This window comes from Triturus cristatus, chromosome 6 (genome assembly GCF_964204655.1).
Source record: "Triturus cristatus chromosome 6, aTriCri1.1, whole genome shotgun sequence".
Classification (NCBI taxonomy): Eukaryota; Metazoa; Chordata; class Amphibia; order Caudata; family Salamandridae; genus Triturus; species Triturus cristatus.
Genome location: NC_140589.1, coordinates 388,703,772 through 388,719,822, shown reverse-complemented (window position 1 = coordinate 388,719,822; position 16,051 = coordinate 388,703,772).

The window sequence follows — 16,051 nt, the reverse complement described above, 5'->3', positions numbered from 1 at the left end:
CCCTCCCACATTGAAAAGTTGCCCCGGGGGGTGGCAGTCCCCGGGGCTGGAGGGGCTCCGAGCCCCACCACCCATTTTCAAGAAGCCCCGGGTGGTGGCGGTCCACGGGGCTGCGGGGGTCTGTGAGCCCCCCCGCCAATACTATCTTCCAGCCCTGGGGGGTGGCGGTCCCCGGTGCAGTGTGGGGGGATTAGGACCTGCAGTGTCCAGGGGTGCCCACCCCCAGGACACTGCTGTTTGCAATGGCAGGGCCGGAGCCTCGCGGCTCCCACCCTGCCATTGCAAATTGCTTTGCTTCATTGAAGCAACAGCAGGGAAACCTGCTCTCCCTTCAATGAAGCAAAGCTGATTGCTTTTGCACATGGGGAGCAGCATGTTAGCTGCTCCCCATATGGAAAAGCAATGCCGGCTCCGCAGGAAGCGGGAGCCTGCTGGGACTGTGGGGGGATTGGGACCCCCCCCACGTTCCCGAACTAGGTGGCCAGGCCCCGGGGTGTGGGGTACCCGGGGCTATTAGTGGCCCGGGAGGGGGGCCACGCGGTCCCCCTCCCCAAAATGTTTTTTTTTTTTTTAAAAATTGTAAAAAGGGCTGGCCCTGGGGGATGGGGTCTCGGGGCAGATTAAAGCCTCGAGAGGGGGGCCATGCGGCCCCCCTCCACAGTTTTCACATAAAAAAAAATTAGGGGCAGGCCCTGGGGGATGGGGTCCCTAGTGCCAAAAAATAAGAAAAAGAAGGGGGTCCCCCGTTTTTTTAAACGGGATCGGGGAGGAGGCCTCGCCCCCTCCTTTCATCACTCTGCAAACGCGCCCCCTGGCGCGTTTGCAGAGGGGGAACGAATTCCCCTTCAATACGGGGGGTCCCTGGGGGCCAACTAGCACACCAGGAACCTCCAGTATGCACCAGGGGGCTGCGCTGCAGAGAGGTGTTCTGAGGCCACGCCCCTTTTTACACCTCTCTGCAATGCAGCTCTGTGGCGCTTAATGGAGGTACCTGGTGGGCTAGTTGGACCCCAGGGACCCTCAGGATTCAAAGGGACTTAATCCCCCAACTTAAAACATGCCACGGGGCGTGTTTGCACAGTGGTGAAGGTAGGGGGCGGGGCCTTAGGTGATATGTGTGCAAACACGCCCTGTGGTGGGTTTTAAGTTGGGGAATTAATTCCTCTTCAATCCTGAGGGACCCTAAGGGCCAAGTAGCCCACCAGGTGCTTCCAGGAAGTGCCACTGCGCTGCGTTGCAGAGAGGTGGTGCAGGCCATGGGCCTTTTTACATCTCTCTGCTACGCAGCTCTGGGGCGCTTACTGGATGTACCTAGTGGGCTAGTTGGTCTCTACTGACCCTCAAGATTGAAGGGGAATTATTTCCCCAACTTAAAATGCGCCACAGGGCGTGTTTGCACAGTGGTGAAGGGAGGGGATGGTGTAGGAAAGTGGCTCTATATATACTGGACCGAAGTAAAATCAGCCGAACTACGAATTCCGATTTACTCACCTGTTATCAGGACAGAACTCAGGGCTGCATCTTTTAGCCCAGCACTGACCCTGAAAAGTAATTTTAAGCGTACTTACCAGTAACTTGTATTTCCTTCCATAGGAATCCATTGTGTGGTTTTCACCAGAAAAGTTTCTAAGTTTCCATTTTTGAAATTCACAAATATTCCTCTAAAATTAGCCGAACTACGAATTCCGATTTACTCACCTGTTATCAAGAGAGAACCCAGGGCTGCATCTTTTAGCCCAGCACAGACCCTGAAAAGTAATTCTAAGCGTACTTACTAGTAACTTGTATTTCCTTCCATAGGAATCCATTGTGTGGTTTTCACCAGAAAAGTTTCTGTGTCCATTTTTGAAACTCACAAATATTTCTCTAAAATCAGCCGAACAACAAATTCCAATTTACTCACCTTTTATCAGGAGAGAACCCAGGGCTGCATCTTTTAGCCCAGCACTGACCCTCAAAAGTAATTCTATGCGTACTTACCAGTAACTTGTATTTCCTTCCATAGGAATCCATTGTGTGGTTTTCAGCAGAAAAGTTTCTAAGTGTGGAGTTTTGGAACTTACAAATATTCCTCTAAAATCAGCCGAACTAAAAATTCCGATTTACTCACCTGTTATCAGGAGAGAACCCAGTGCTGCATCTTATAGCCCAGCACTGACCCTGAAAAGTAACTCTAAGCGTACTTACCAGTAACTTGTATTTCCTTCCATAGGAATCCATTGTGTGGTTTTCAGCAGAAAAGTTTCTAAGTGTCGATTTTTGGAACTTACAAATATTCCTCTAAAATCAGCCGAAGTACGAATTCTGATTTACTCACCTGTTATCAGGAGAGACCTCAGTGCTGCATGTTTAAGCTCAGTACTGATCCTGAAAAGTAATTCTAACCGTACTTACCAGTAACTTGAATTTCCTTTCATAGGCTAACATTGACTGGTTTCACTTGGAAATTCTTCGAAGTGTGGAGTTTTGGAACTTATAAATATTCCTATAAAATCAGCCGAACTACGAATTCCAATTTACTCACATGTTATCAGGACAGACCTCAGTGCTGCATCTTTGAGTCCAGTACTGATCTTGAAAAGCAATTCTAACCGCACTTACCAGTAACTTGAATTTCCTTCCAGAGGATATCATTGCCTCCCACCCCTGTTCCTGTTTAATAGTACTTCAGTGAGCCATTGAGCTGACGAGCTCGTCGATGAAGCACCCGCATGCCTGTGAGAGGTACCTGACCTGAGAAAGATGTTGGCAGCCTACTCAGCAAACCCCAAATTTCAAAGACTGTAATCTCTACTGATGACGGTTAAAGAACCAGAAACACGTGTCTAGAGATCAGCACTATCTGCGCCAACTCTGGCGAAACACTCAAACACTCTTGAAGCAAGCAAATAACTGAAACTGCATTTACCACAATGCCAGGGGTTAACCTTCCTGGGAGGTGCAGCGGTGTGCTCCCACCCCTGTTCCTGTTTGATAGTTCTCCAGTGAGTCATTGAGCTGACGAGCTCATGGATGAAGCACCCGCATGCCTGTGAGAGGTACCTGACCTGAGAAAGATGTTGGCAGCCTACTCAGCAAACCCCAAATTTCAAAGACTGTAATCTCTACTGATGATGGTTAAAGAACCAGAAACACGTGTCTAGAGATCAGCACTATCTGCGCCAACTGTGGCAAAACACTCAAACACTCATGAAGCAAGCAAGTAACTGAAACTGCATGTACCACACTGCCAGGGGCGAACCTTGCTGGGAGGTGAAGCTGTGTGCTCCCACCCCTGTTCCTGTTTAATAGTACTCCAGTGAGTCATTGAGCTGACAGGCTCATGGATGAAGCACCCGCATGCCTGTGAGATGTACCTGACCTGAGAAAGATGTTGGCAGCCTACTCATCAAACCCAATTTTCAAAGACTGTAATCTCTACTGATGACGGTTAAAGAACCAGAAACACATGTCTAGAGAGCAGCACTATCTGCATCAACTGTGGCGAAACACTCTTGAAGCAAGCAAGTAACTGAAACTGCATTTACCACAATGCCAGGGTGCAAACCTTGCTGGGAGGTGAAGCGGTGTGCTCCCACCCCTGTTCCTGTTTAATAGTACTCATGTGAGTCATTGAGCTGATGAGCTCATGGATGAAGCACACGCTTGCCTGTGAGAGGTACCTGACCTGAGAAAGATGTTGACAGCCTACTCAGCCAACCCCACATTTGAAAGACTGTAATCTCTACTGATGACGGTTAAAGAACCAGAACCACGTGTCTAGAGATCAGCACTATCTGTGCCAACTGTGGCGAAACACTCGAACACTCTTGAAGCAAGCAAGTAAACAAAACTGCATTTACCACAATGCCAGAGGCGAACCTTGCTGGAAGATGAAGTGGTGTGCTCCCACCCCTGTTCCTGTTTAATAGTTCTCCCATGAGTCATTGAGCTGAGGAGCTCGTGCATGAAGCACCCGCATGCCTGTGAGAGGTACCTGACCTGAGAAAGATGTTGGCAGCCTACTCAGCAAACTCCACATTTGAAAGACTGTAATCTCTACCGATGACGGTTAAAGAACCAGAACCATGTGTCTAGAGATCAGCACTATCTGCGCCAACTGTGGCGAAACACTCGAACACTCTTAAAGCAAGCAAGTAACTGAAACTGCATTTACCACAATGCCAGGGTGCGAACCTTGCTGGGAGGTGAAGCTGTGTGCTCCCACCCCTGTTCCTGTTTAATAGTACTCCAGTGAGTCATTGAGCTGACGAGCTCATGGATGAAGCACCCGCATGCCTGTGAGATGTACCTGACCTGAGAAAGATGTTGGCAGCCTACTCATCAAACCCAATTTTCAAAGACTGTAATCTCTACTGATGACGGTTAAAGAACCAGAAACACATGTCTAGAGAGCAGCACTATCTGCATCAACTGTGGCGAAACAATCTTGAAGCAAGCAAGTAACTGAAACTGCATTTACCACAATGCCAGGGTGCGAACCTTGCTGGGAGGTGAAGCGGTGTGCTCCCACCCCTGTTCCTGTTTAATAGTACTCATGTGAGTCATTGAGCTGATGAGCTCATGAATGAAGCACACGCTTGCCTGTGAGAGGTACCTGACCTGAGAAAGATGTTGACAGCATACTCAGCCAACCCTACATTTGAAAGACTGTAATCTCTACTGATGACGGTTAAAGAACCAGAACCACGTGTCTAGAGATCAGCACTATCTGTGCCAACTGTGGCGAAACACTTGAACACTCTTGAAGCAAGCAAGTAAACAAAACTGCATTTACCACAATGCCAGAGGCGAACCTTGCTGGAAGATGAAGTGGTGTGCTCCCACCCCTGTTCCTGTTTAATAGTTCTCCCATGAGTCATTGAGCTGAGGAGCTCGTGCATGAAGCACCCGCATGCCTGTGAGAGGTACCTGACCTGCGAAAGATGTTGGCAGCCTCCTCAGCAAACCCCACATTTGAAAAACTGTAATCTCAACTGATGACGGGTAAAGAACCAGAAACACGTGTCTAGAGATCAGCACTATCTGCACCAACTGTGGCGAAACACTCGAACACTCTTAAAGCAAGCAAGTAACTGAAACTGCATTTACCACAATGCCAGGGTGCAAACCTTGCTGGGAGGTGAAGCTGTGTGCTCCCACCTCTGTTCCTGTTTAATAGTACTCCAGTGAGTCATTGAGCTGACGAGATCATGGATGAAGCACCCGCATGCCTGTGAGATGTACCTGACCTGAGAAAGATGTTGGCAGCCTACTCATCAAACCCAATTTTCAAAGACTGTAATCTCTACTGATGACGGTTAAAGAACCAGAAACACATGTCTAGAGAGCAGCACTATCTGCATCAACTGTGGCGAAACACTCTTGAAGCAAGCAAGTAACTGAAACTGCATTTACCACAATGCCAGGGTGCGAACCTTGCTGGGAGGTGAAGCGGTGTGCTCCCACCCCTGTTCCTGTTTAATAGTACTCATGTGAGTCATTGAGCTGATGAGCTCATGGATGAAGCACACGCTTGCCTGTGAGAGGTACCTGACCTGAGAAAGATGTTGACAGCATACTCAGCCAACCCCACATTTGAAAGACTGTAATCTCTACTGATGACGGTTAAAGAACCAGAAACACGTGTCTAGGGATCAGCACTATCTGCGCCAACTGTGGCAAAACACTCAAACACTCTTGAAGCAAGCAAGTAACTGAAACTGCATTTACCACAATGCCAGGGGCGAACCTTCCTGGGAGGTGAAGCGGTGTGCTCCCACCCCTGTTCCTGTTTAAAAGTACTCCAGTGAGTCATTGAGCTGACCAGCTCGTGGATGAAGCACCCACATGCCTGTGAGAGGTACCTGACCTGAGAAAGATGTTGGCAGCCTCCTCAGCAAACCCCACATTTGAAAAACTGTAATCTCAACTGATGACGGTTAAAGAACCAGAACCACAGGTCTAGAGATCAGCACTATCTGCGCCAACTGTGGCGAAACACTCAAACACTCTTAAAGCAAGCAAGTAACTGAAACTGCATTTACCACAATGCCAGGGTGCGAACCTTGCTGGAAGATGAAGTGGTGTGCTCCCACCCCTGTTCCTGTTTAATAGTACTCCAGTGAGTCATTGAGCTGACGGGCTCATGGATTAAGCACCCGCATGCCTGTGAGATGTACCTGACCTGAGAAAGATGTTGGCAGCCTACTCATCAAACCCAATTTTCAAAGACTGTAATCTCTACTGATGACGGTTAAAGAACCAGAAACACATGTCTAGAGAGCAGCACTATCTGCATCAACTGTGGCAAAACACTCTTGAAGCAAGCAAGTAACTGAAACTGCATTTACCACAATGCCAGGGTGCGAACCTTGCTGGGAGGTGAAGCGGTGTGCTCCCACCCCTGTTCCTGTTTAATAGTACTCATGTGAGTCATTGAGCTGATGAGCTCATGGATGAAGCACACGCTTGCCTGTGAGAGGTACCTGACCTGAGAAAGATGTTGACAGCCTACTCAGCCAACCCCACATTTGAAAGACTGTAATCTCTACTGATGACGGTTAAAGAACCAGAACCACGTGTCTAGAGATCAGCACTATCTGTGCCAACTGTGGCGAAACACTCGAACACTCTTGAAGCAAGCAAGTAAACAAAACTGCATTTACCACAATGCCAGAGGCGAACCTTGCTGGAAGATGAAGTGGTGTGCTCCCACCCCTGTTCCTGTTTAATAGTTATCCCATGAGTCATTTAGCTGAGGAGCTCGTGCATGAAGCACCCGCATGCCTGTGAGAGGTACCTGACCTGAGAAAGATGTTGGCAGCCTACTCAGCAAACTCCACATTTGAAAGACTGTAATCTCTACCGATGACGGTTAAAGAACCAGAACCATGTGTCTAGAGATCAGCACTATCTGCGCCAACTGTGGCGAAACACTCGAACACTCTTAAAGCAAGCAAGTAACTGAAACTGCATTTACCACAATGCCAGGGTGCGAACCTTGCTGGGAGGTGAAGCTGTGTGCTCCCACCCCTGTTCCTGTTTAATAGTACTCCAGTGAGTCATTGAGCTGACGAGCTCATGGATGAAGCACCCGCATGCCTGTGAGATGTACCTGACCTGAGAAAGATGTTGGCAGCCTACTCATCAAACCCAATTTTCAAAGACTGTAATCTCTACTGATGACGGTTAAAGAACCAGAAACACATGTCTAGAGAGCAGCACTATCTGCATCAACTGTGGCGAAACACTCTTGAAGCAAGCAAGTAACTGAAACTGCATTTACCACAATGCCAGGGTGCGAACCTTGCTGGGAGGTGAAGCGGTGTGCTCCCACCCCTGTTCCTGTTTAATAGTACTCATGTGAGTCATTGAGCTGATGAGCTCATGGATGAAGCACACGCTTGCCTGTGAGAGGTACCTGACCTGAGAAAGATGTTGACAGCCTACTCAGCCAACCCCACATTTGAAAGACTGTAATCTCTACTGATGACGGTTAAAGAACCAGAACCACGTGTCTAGAGATCAGCACTATCTGTGCCAACTGTGGCGAAACACTCGAACACTCTTGAAGCAAGCAAGTAAACAAAACTGCATTTACCACAATGCCAGAGGCGAACCTTGCTGGAAGATGAAGTGGTGTGCTCCCACCCCTGTTCCTGTTTAATAGTTATCCCATGAGTCATTTAGCTGAGGAGCTCGTGCATGAAGCACCCGCATGCCTGTGAGAGGTACCTGACCTGAGAAAGATGTTGGCAGCCTACTCAGCAAACTCCACATTTGAAAGACTGTAATCTCTACCGATGACGGTTAAAGAACCAGAACCATGTGTCTAGAGATCAGCACTATCTGCGCCAACTGTGGCGAAACACTCGAACACTCTTAAAGCAAGCAAGTAACTGAAACTGCATTTACCACAATGCCAGGGTGCGAACCTTGCTGGGAGGTGAAGCTGTGTGCTCCCACCCCTGTTCCTGTTTAATAGTACTCCAGTGAGTCATTGAGCTGACGAGCTCATGGATGAAGCACCCGCATGCCTGTGAGATGTACCTGACCTGAGAAAGATGTTGGCAGCCTACTCATCAAACCCAATTTTCAAAGACTGTAATCTCTACTGATGACGGTTAAAGAACCAGAAACACATGTCTAGAGAGCAGCACTATCTGCATCAACTGTGGCGAAACACTCTTGAAGCAAGCAAGTAACTGAAACTGCATTTACCACAATGCCAGGGTGCGAACCTTGCTGGGAGGTGAAGCGGTGTGCTCCCACCCCTGTTCCTGTTTAATAGTACTCATGTGAGTCATTGAGCTGATAAGCTCATGGATGAAGCACACGCTTGCCTGTGAGAGGTACCTGACCTGAGAAAGATGTTGACAGCATACTCAGCCAACCCCACATTTGAAAGACTGTAATCTCTACTGATGACGGTTAAAGAACCAGAACCACGTGTCTAGAGATCAGCACTATCTGTGCCAACTGTGGCGAAACACTTGAACACTCTTGAAGCAAGCAAGTAAACAAAACTGCATTTACCACAATGCCAGAGGCGAACCTTGCTGGAAGATAAAGTGGTGTTCTCCCACCCCTGTTCCTGTTTAATAGTTCTCCCATGAGTCATTGAGCTGAGGAGCTCGTGCATGAAGCACCCGCATGCCTGTGAGAGGTACCTGACCTGAGAAAGATGTTGGCAGCCTCCTCAGCAAACCCCACATTTGAAAAACTGTAATCTCAACTGATGACGGGTAAAGAACCAGAAACACGTGTCTAGAGATCAGCACTATCTGCACCAACTGTGGCGAAACACTCGAACACTCTTAAAGCAAGCAAGTAACTGAAACTGCATTTACCACAATGCCAGGGTGCAAACCTTGCTGGGAGGTGAAGCTGTGTGCTCCCACCTCTGTTCCTGTTTAATAGTACTCCAGTGAGTCATTGAGCTGACGAGATCATGGATGAAGCACCCGCATGCCTGTGAGATGTACCTGACCTGAGAAAGATGTTGGCAGCCTACTCATCAAACCCAATTTTCAAAGACTGTAATCTCTACTGATGACGGTTAAAGAACCAGAAACACATGTCTAGAGAGCAGCACTATCTGCATCAACTGTGGCGAAACACTCTTGAAGCAAGCAAGTAACTGAAACTGCATTTACCACAATGCCAGGGTGCGAACGTTGCTGGGAGGTGAAGCGGTGTGCTCCCACCCCTGTTCCTGTTTAATAGTACTCATGTGAGTCATTGAGCTGATGAGCTCATGGATGAAGCACACGCTTGCCTGTGAGAGGTACCTGACCTGAGAAAGATGTTGACAGCATACTCAGCCAACCCCACATTTGAAAGACTGTAATCTCTACTGATGACGGTTAAAGAACCAGAAACACGTGTCTAGGGATCAGCACTATCTGCGCCAACTGTGGCAAAACACTCAAACACTCTTGAAGCAAGCAAGTAACTGAAACTGCATTTACCACAATGCCAGGGTGCGAACCTTGCTGGGAGGTGAAGCTGTGTGCTCCCACCCCTGTTCCTGTTTAATAGTACTCCAGTGAGTCATTGAGCTGACGAGCTCATGGATGAAGCACCCGCATGCCTGTGAGATGTACCTGACCTGAGAAAGATGTTGGCAGCCTACTCATCAAACCCAATTTTCAAAGACTGTAATCTCTACTGATGACGGTTAAAGAACCAGAAACACATGTCTAGAGAGCAGCACTATCTGCATCAACTGTGGCGAAACAATCTTTAAGCAAGCAAGTAACTGAAACTGCATTTACCACAATGCCAGGGTGCGAACCTTGCTGGGAGGTGAAGCGGTGTGCTCCCACCCCTGTTCCTGTTTAATAGTACTCATGTGAGTCATTGAGCTGATGAGCTCATGAATGAAGCACAAGCTTGCCTGTGAGAGGTACCTGACCTGAGAAAGATGTTGACAGCATACTCAGCCAACCCCACATTTGAAAGACTGTAATCTCTACTGATGATGGTTAAAGAACCAGAACCACGTGTCTAGAGATCAGCACTATCTGTGCCAACTGTGGCGAAACACTTGAACACTCTTGAAGCAAGCAAGTAAACAAAACTGCATTTACCACAATGCCAGAGGCGAACCTTGCTGGAAGATGAAGTGGTGTGCTCCCACCCCTGTTCCTGTTTAATAGTTCTCCCATGAGTCATTGAGCTGAGGAGCTCGTGCATGAAGCACCCGCATGCCTGTGAGAGGTACCTGACCTGAGAAAGATGTTGGCAGCCTCCTCAGCAAACCCCACATTTGAAAAACTGTAATCTCAACTGATGACGGGTAAAGAACCAGAAACACGTGTCTAGAGATCAGCACTATCTGCACCAACTGTGGCGAAACACTCGAACACTCTTAAAGCAAGCAAGTAACTGAAACTGCATTTACCACAATGCCAGGGTGCAAACCTTGCTGGGAGGTGAAGCTGTGTGCTCCCACCTCTGTTCCTGTTTAATAGTACTCCAGTGAGTCATTGAGCTGACGAGATCATGGATGAAGCACCCGCATGCCTGTGAGATGTACCTGACCTGAGAAAGATGTTGGCAGCCTACTCATCAAACCCAATTTTCAAAGACTGTAATCTCTACTGATGACGGTTAAAGAACCAGAAACACATGTCTAGAGAGCAGCACTATCTGCATCAACTGTGGCGAAACACTCTTGAAGCAAGCAAGTAACTGAAACTGCATTTACCACAATGCCAGGGTGCGAACCTTGCTGGGAGGTGAAGCGGTGTGCTCCCACCCCTGTTCCTGTTTAATAGTACTCATGTGAGTCATTGAGCTGATGAGCTCATGGATGAAGCACACGCTTGCCTGTGAGAGGTACCTGACCTGAGAAAGATGTTGACAGCATACTCAGCCAACCCGACATTTGAAAGACTGTAATCTCTACTGATGACGGTTAAAGAACCAGAAACACGTGTCTAGGGATCAGCACTATCTGCGCCAACTGTGGCAAAACACTCAAACACTCTTGAAGCAAGCAAGTAACTGAAACTGCATTTACCACAATGCCAGGGGCGAACCTTCCTGGGAGGTGAAGCGGTGTGCTCCCACCCCTGTTCCTGTTTAAAAGTACTCCAGTGAGTCATTGAGCTGACTAGCTCGTGGATGAAGCACCCACATGCCTGTGAGAGGTACCTGACCTGAGAAAGATGTTGGCAGCCTCCTCAGCAAACCCCACATTTGAAAAACTGTAATCTCAACTGATGACGGTTAAAGAACCAGAACCACAGGTCTAGAGATCAGCACTAACTGCGCCAACTGTGGCGAAACACTCAAACACTCTTAAAGCAAGCAAGTAACTGAAACTGCATTTACCACAATGCCAGGGTGCGAACCTTGCTGGAAGATGAAGTGGTGTGCTCCCACCCCTGTTCCTGTTTAATAGTACTCCAGTGAGTCATTGAGCTGACGGGCTCATGGATTAAGCACCCGCATGCCTGTGAGATGTACCTGACCTGAGAAAGATGTTGGCAGCCTACTCATCAAACCCAATTTTCAAAGACTGTAATCTCTACTGATGACGGTTAAAGAACCAGAAACACATGTCTAGAGAGCAGCACTATCTGCATCAACTGTGGCAAAACACTCTTGAAGCAAGCAAGTAACTGAAACTGCATTTACCACAATGCCAGGGTGCGAACCTTGCTGGGAGGTGAAGCGGTGTGCTCCCACCCCTGTTCCTGTTTAATAGTACTCATGTGAGTCATTGAGCTGATGAGCTCATGGATGAAGCACACGCTTGCCTGTGAGAGGTACCTGACCTGAGAAAGATGTTGACAGCCTACTCAGCCAACCCCACATTTGAAAGACTGTAATCTCTACTGATGACGGTTAAAGAACCAGAACCACGTGTCTAGAGATCAGCACTATCTGTGCCAACTGTGGCGAAACACTCGAACACTCTTGAAGCAAGCAAGTAAACAAAACTGCATTTACCACAATGCCAGAGGCGAACCTTGCTGGAAGATGAAGTGGTGTGCTCCCACCCCTGTTCCTGTTTAATAGTTATCCCATGAGTCATTTAGCTGAGGAGCTCGTGCATGAAGCACCCGCATGCCTGTGAGAGGTACCTGACCTGAGAAAGATGTTGGCAGCCTACTCAGCAAACTCCACATTTGAAAGACTGTAATCTCTACCGATGACGGTTAAAGAACCAGAACCATGTGTCTAGAGATCAGCACTATCTGCGCCAACTGTGGCGAAACACTCGAACACTCTTAAAGCAAGCAAGTAACTGAAACTGCATTTACCACAATGCCAGGGTGCGAACCTTGCTGGGAGGTGAAGCTGTGTGCTCCCACCCCTGTTCCTGTTTAATAGTACTCCAGTGAGTCATTGAGCTGACGAGCTCATGGATGAAGCACCCGCATGCCTGTGAGATGTACCTGACCTGAGAAAGATGTTGGCAGCCTACTCATCAAACCCAATTTTCAAAGACTGTAATCTCTACTGATGACGGTTAAAGAACCAGAAACACATGTCTAGAGAGCAGCACTATCTGCATCAACTGTGGCGAAACACTCTTGAAGCAAGCAAGTAACTGAAACTGCATTTACCACAATGCCAGGGTGCGAACCTTGCTGGGAGGTGAAGCGGTGTGCTCCCACCCCTGTTCCTGTTTAATAGTACTCATGTGAGTCATTGAGCTGATAAGCTCATGGATGAAGCACACGCTTGCCTGTGAGAGGTACCTGACCTGAGAAAGATGTTGACAGCATACTCAGCCAACCCCACATTTGAAAGACTGTAATCTCTACTGATGACGGTTAAAGAACCAGAACCACGTGTCTAGAGATCAGCACTATCTGTGCCAACTGTGGCGAAACACTTGAACACTCTTGAAGCAAGCAAGTAAACAAAACTGCATTTACCACAATGCCAGAGGCGAACCTTGCTGGAAGATGAAGTGGTGTGCTCCCACCCCTGTTCCTGTTTAATAGTTCTCCCATGAGTCATTGAGCTGAGGAGCTCGTGCATGAAGCACCCGCATGCCTGTGAGAGGTACCTGACCTGAGAAAGATGTTGGCAGCCTCCTCAGCAAACCCCACATTTGAAAAACTGTAATCTCAACTGATGACGGGTAAAGAACCAGAAACACGTGTCTAGAGATCAGCACTATCTGCACCAACTGTGGCGAAACACTCGAACACTCTTAAAGCAAGCAAGTAACTGAAACTGCATTTACCACAATGCCAGGGTGCAAACCTTGCTGGGAGGTGAAGCTGTGTGCTCCCACCTCTGTTCCTGTTTAATAGTACTCCAGTGAGTCATTGAGCTGACGAGATCATGGATGAAGCACCCGCATGCCTGTGAGATGTACCTGACCTGAGAAAGATGTTGGCAGCCTACTCATCAAACCCAATTTTCAAAGACTGTAATCTCTACTGATGACGGTTAAAGAACCAGAAACACATGTCTAGAGAGCAGCACTATCTGCATCAACTGTGGCGAAACACTCTTGAAGCAAGCAAGTAACTGAAACTGCATTTACCACAATGCCAGGGTTCGAACCTTGCTGGGAGGTGAAGCGGTGTGCTCCCACCCCTGTTCCTGTTTAATAGTACTCATGTGAGTCATTGAGCTGATGAGCTCATGGATGAAGCACACGCTTGCCTGTGAGAGGTACCTGACCTGAGAAAGATGTTGACAGCATACTCAGCCAACCCCACATTTGAAAGACTGTAATCTCTACTGATGATGGTTAAAGAACCAGAAACACGTGTCTAGGGATCAGCACTATCTGCGCCAACTGTGGCAAAACACTCAAACACTCTTGAAGCAAGCAAGTAACTGAAACTGCATTTACCACAATGCCAGGGGCGAACCTTCCTGGGAGGTGAAGCGGTGTGCTCCCACCCCTGTTCCTGTTTAAAAGTACTCCAGTGAGTCATTGAGCTGACCAGCTCGTGGATGAAGCACCCACATGCCTGTGAGAGGTACCTGACCTGAGAAAGATGTTGGCAGCCTCCTCAGCAAACCCCACATTTGAAAAACTGTAATCTCAACTGATGACGGTTAAAGAACCAGAACCACAGGTCTAGAGATCAGCACTATCTGTGCCAACTGTGGCGAAACACTCAAACACTCTTAAAGCAAGCAAGTAACTGAAACTGCATTTACCACAATGCCAGGGTGCGAACCTTGCTGGAAGATGAAGTGGTGTGCTCCCACCCCTGTTCCTGTTTAATAGTACTCCAGTGAGTCATTGAGCTGACGGGCTCATGGATTAAGCACCCGCATGCCTGTGAGATGTACCTGACCTGAGAAAGATGTTGGCAGCCTACTCATCAAACCCAATTTTCAAAGACTGTAATCTCTACTGATGACGGTTAAAGAACCAGAAACACATGTCTAGAGAGCAGCACTATCTGCATCAACTGTGGCAAAACACTCTTGAAGCAAGCAAGTAACTGAAACTGCATTTACCACAATGCCAGGGTGCGAACCTTGCTGGGAGGTGAAGCGGTGTGCTCCCACCCCTGTTCCTGTTTAATAGTACTCATGTGAGTCATTGAGCTGATGAGCTCATGGATGAAGCACACGCTTGCCTGTGAGAGGTACCTGACCTGAGAAAGATGTTGACAGCCTACTCAGCCAACCCCACATTTGAAAGACTGTAATCTCTACTGATGACGGTTAAAGAACCAGAACCACGTGTCTAGAGATCAGCACTATCTGTGCCAACTGTGGCGAAACACTCGAACACTCTTGAAGCAAGCAAGTAAACAAAACTGCATTTACCACAATGCCAGAGGCGAACCTTGCTGGAAGATGAAGTGGTGTGCTCCCACCCCTGTTCCTGTTTAATAGTTATCCCATGAGTCATTTAGCTGAGGAGCTCGTGCATGAAGCACCCGCATGCCTGTGAGAGGTACCTGACCTGAGAAAGATGTTGGCAGCCTACTCAGCAAACTCCACATTTGAAAGACTGTAATCTCTACCGATGACGGTTAAAGAACCAGAACCATGTGTCTAGAGATCAGCACTATCTGCGCCAACTGTGGCGAAACACTCGAACACTCTTAAAGCAAGCAAGTAACTGAAACTGCATTTACCACAATGCCAGGGTGCGAACCTTGCTGGGAGGTGAAGCTGTGTGCTCCCACCCCTGTTCCTGTTTAATAGTACTCCAGTGAGTCATTGAGCTGACGAGCTCATGGATGAAGCACCCGCATGCCTGTGAGATGTACCTGACCTGAGAAAGATGTTGGCAGCCTACTCATCAAACCCAATTTTCAAAGACTGTAATCTCTACTGATGACGGTTAAAGAACCAGAAACACATGTCTAGAGAGCAGCACTATCTGCATCAACTGTGGCGAAACACTCTTGAAGCAAGCAAGTAACTGAAACTGCATTTACCACAATGCCAGGGTGCGAACCTTGCTGGGAGGTGAAGCGGTGTGCTCCCACCCCTGTTCCTGTTTAATAGTACTCATGTGAGTCATTGAGCTGATAAGCTCATGGATGAAGCACACGCTTGCCTGTGAGAGGTACCTGACCTGAGAAAGATGTTGACAGCATACTCAGCCAACCCCACATTTGAAAGACTGTAATCTCTACTGATGACGGTTAAAGAACCAGAACCACGTGTCTAGAGATCAGCACTATCTGTGCCAACTGTGGCGAAACACTTGAACACTCTTGAAGCAAGCAAGTAAACAAAACTGCATTTACCACAATGCCAGAGGCGAACCTTGCTGGAAGATGAAGTGGTGTGCTCCCACCCCTGTTCCTGTTTAATAGTTCTCCCATGAGTCATTGAGCTGAGGAGCTCGTGCATGAAGCACCCGCATGCCTGTGAGAGGTACCTGACCTGAGAAAGATGTTGGCAGCCTCCTCAGCAAACCCCACATTTGAAAAACTGTAATCTCAACTGATGACGGGTAAAGAACCAGAAACACGTGTCTAGAGATCAGCACTATCTGCGCCAATTGTGGCGAAACACTCGAACACTCTTAAAGCAAGCAAGTAACTGAATCTGCATTTACCACAATGCCAGGGTGCGAACCTAGCTGGGAGGTGAAGCTGTGTGCTCCCACCCC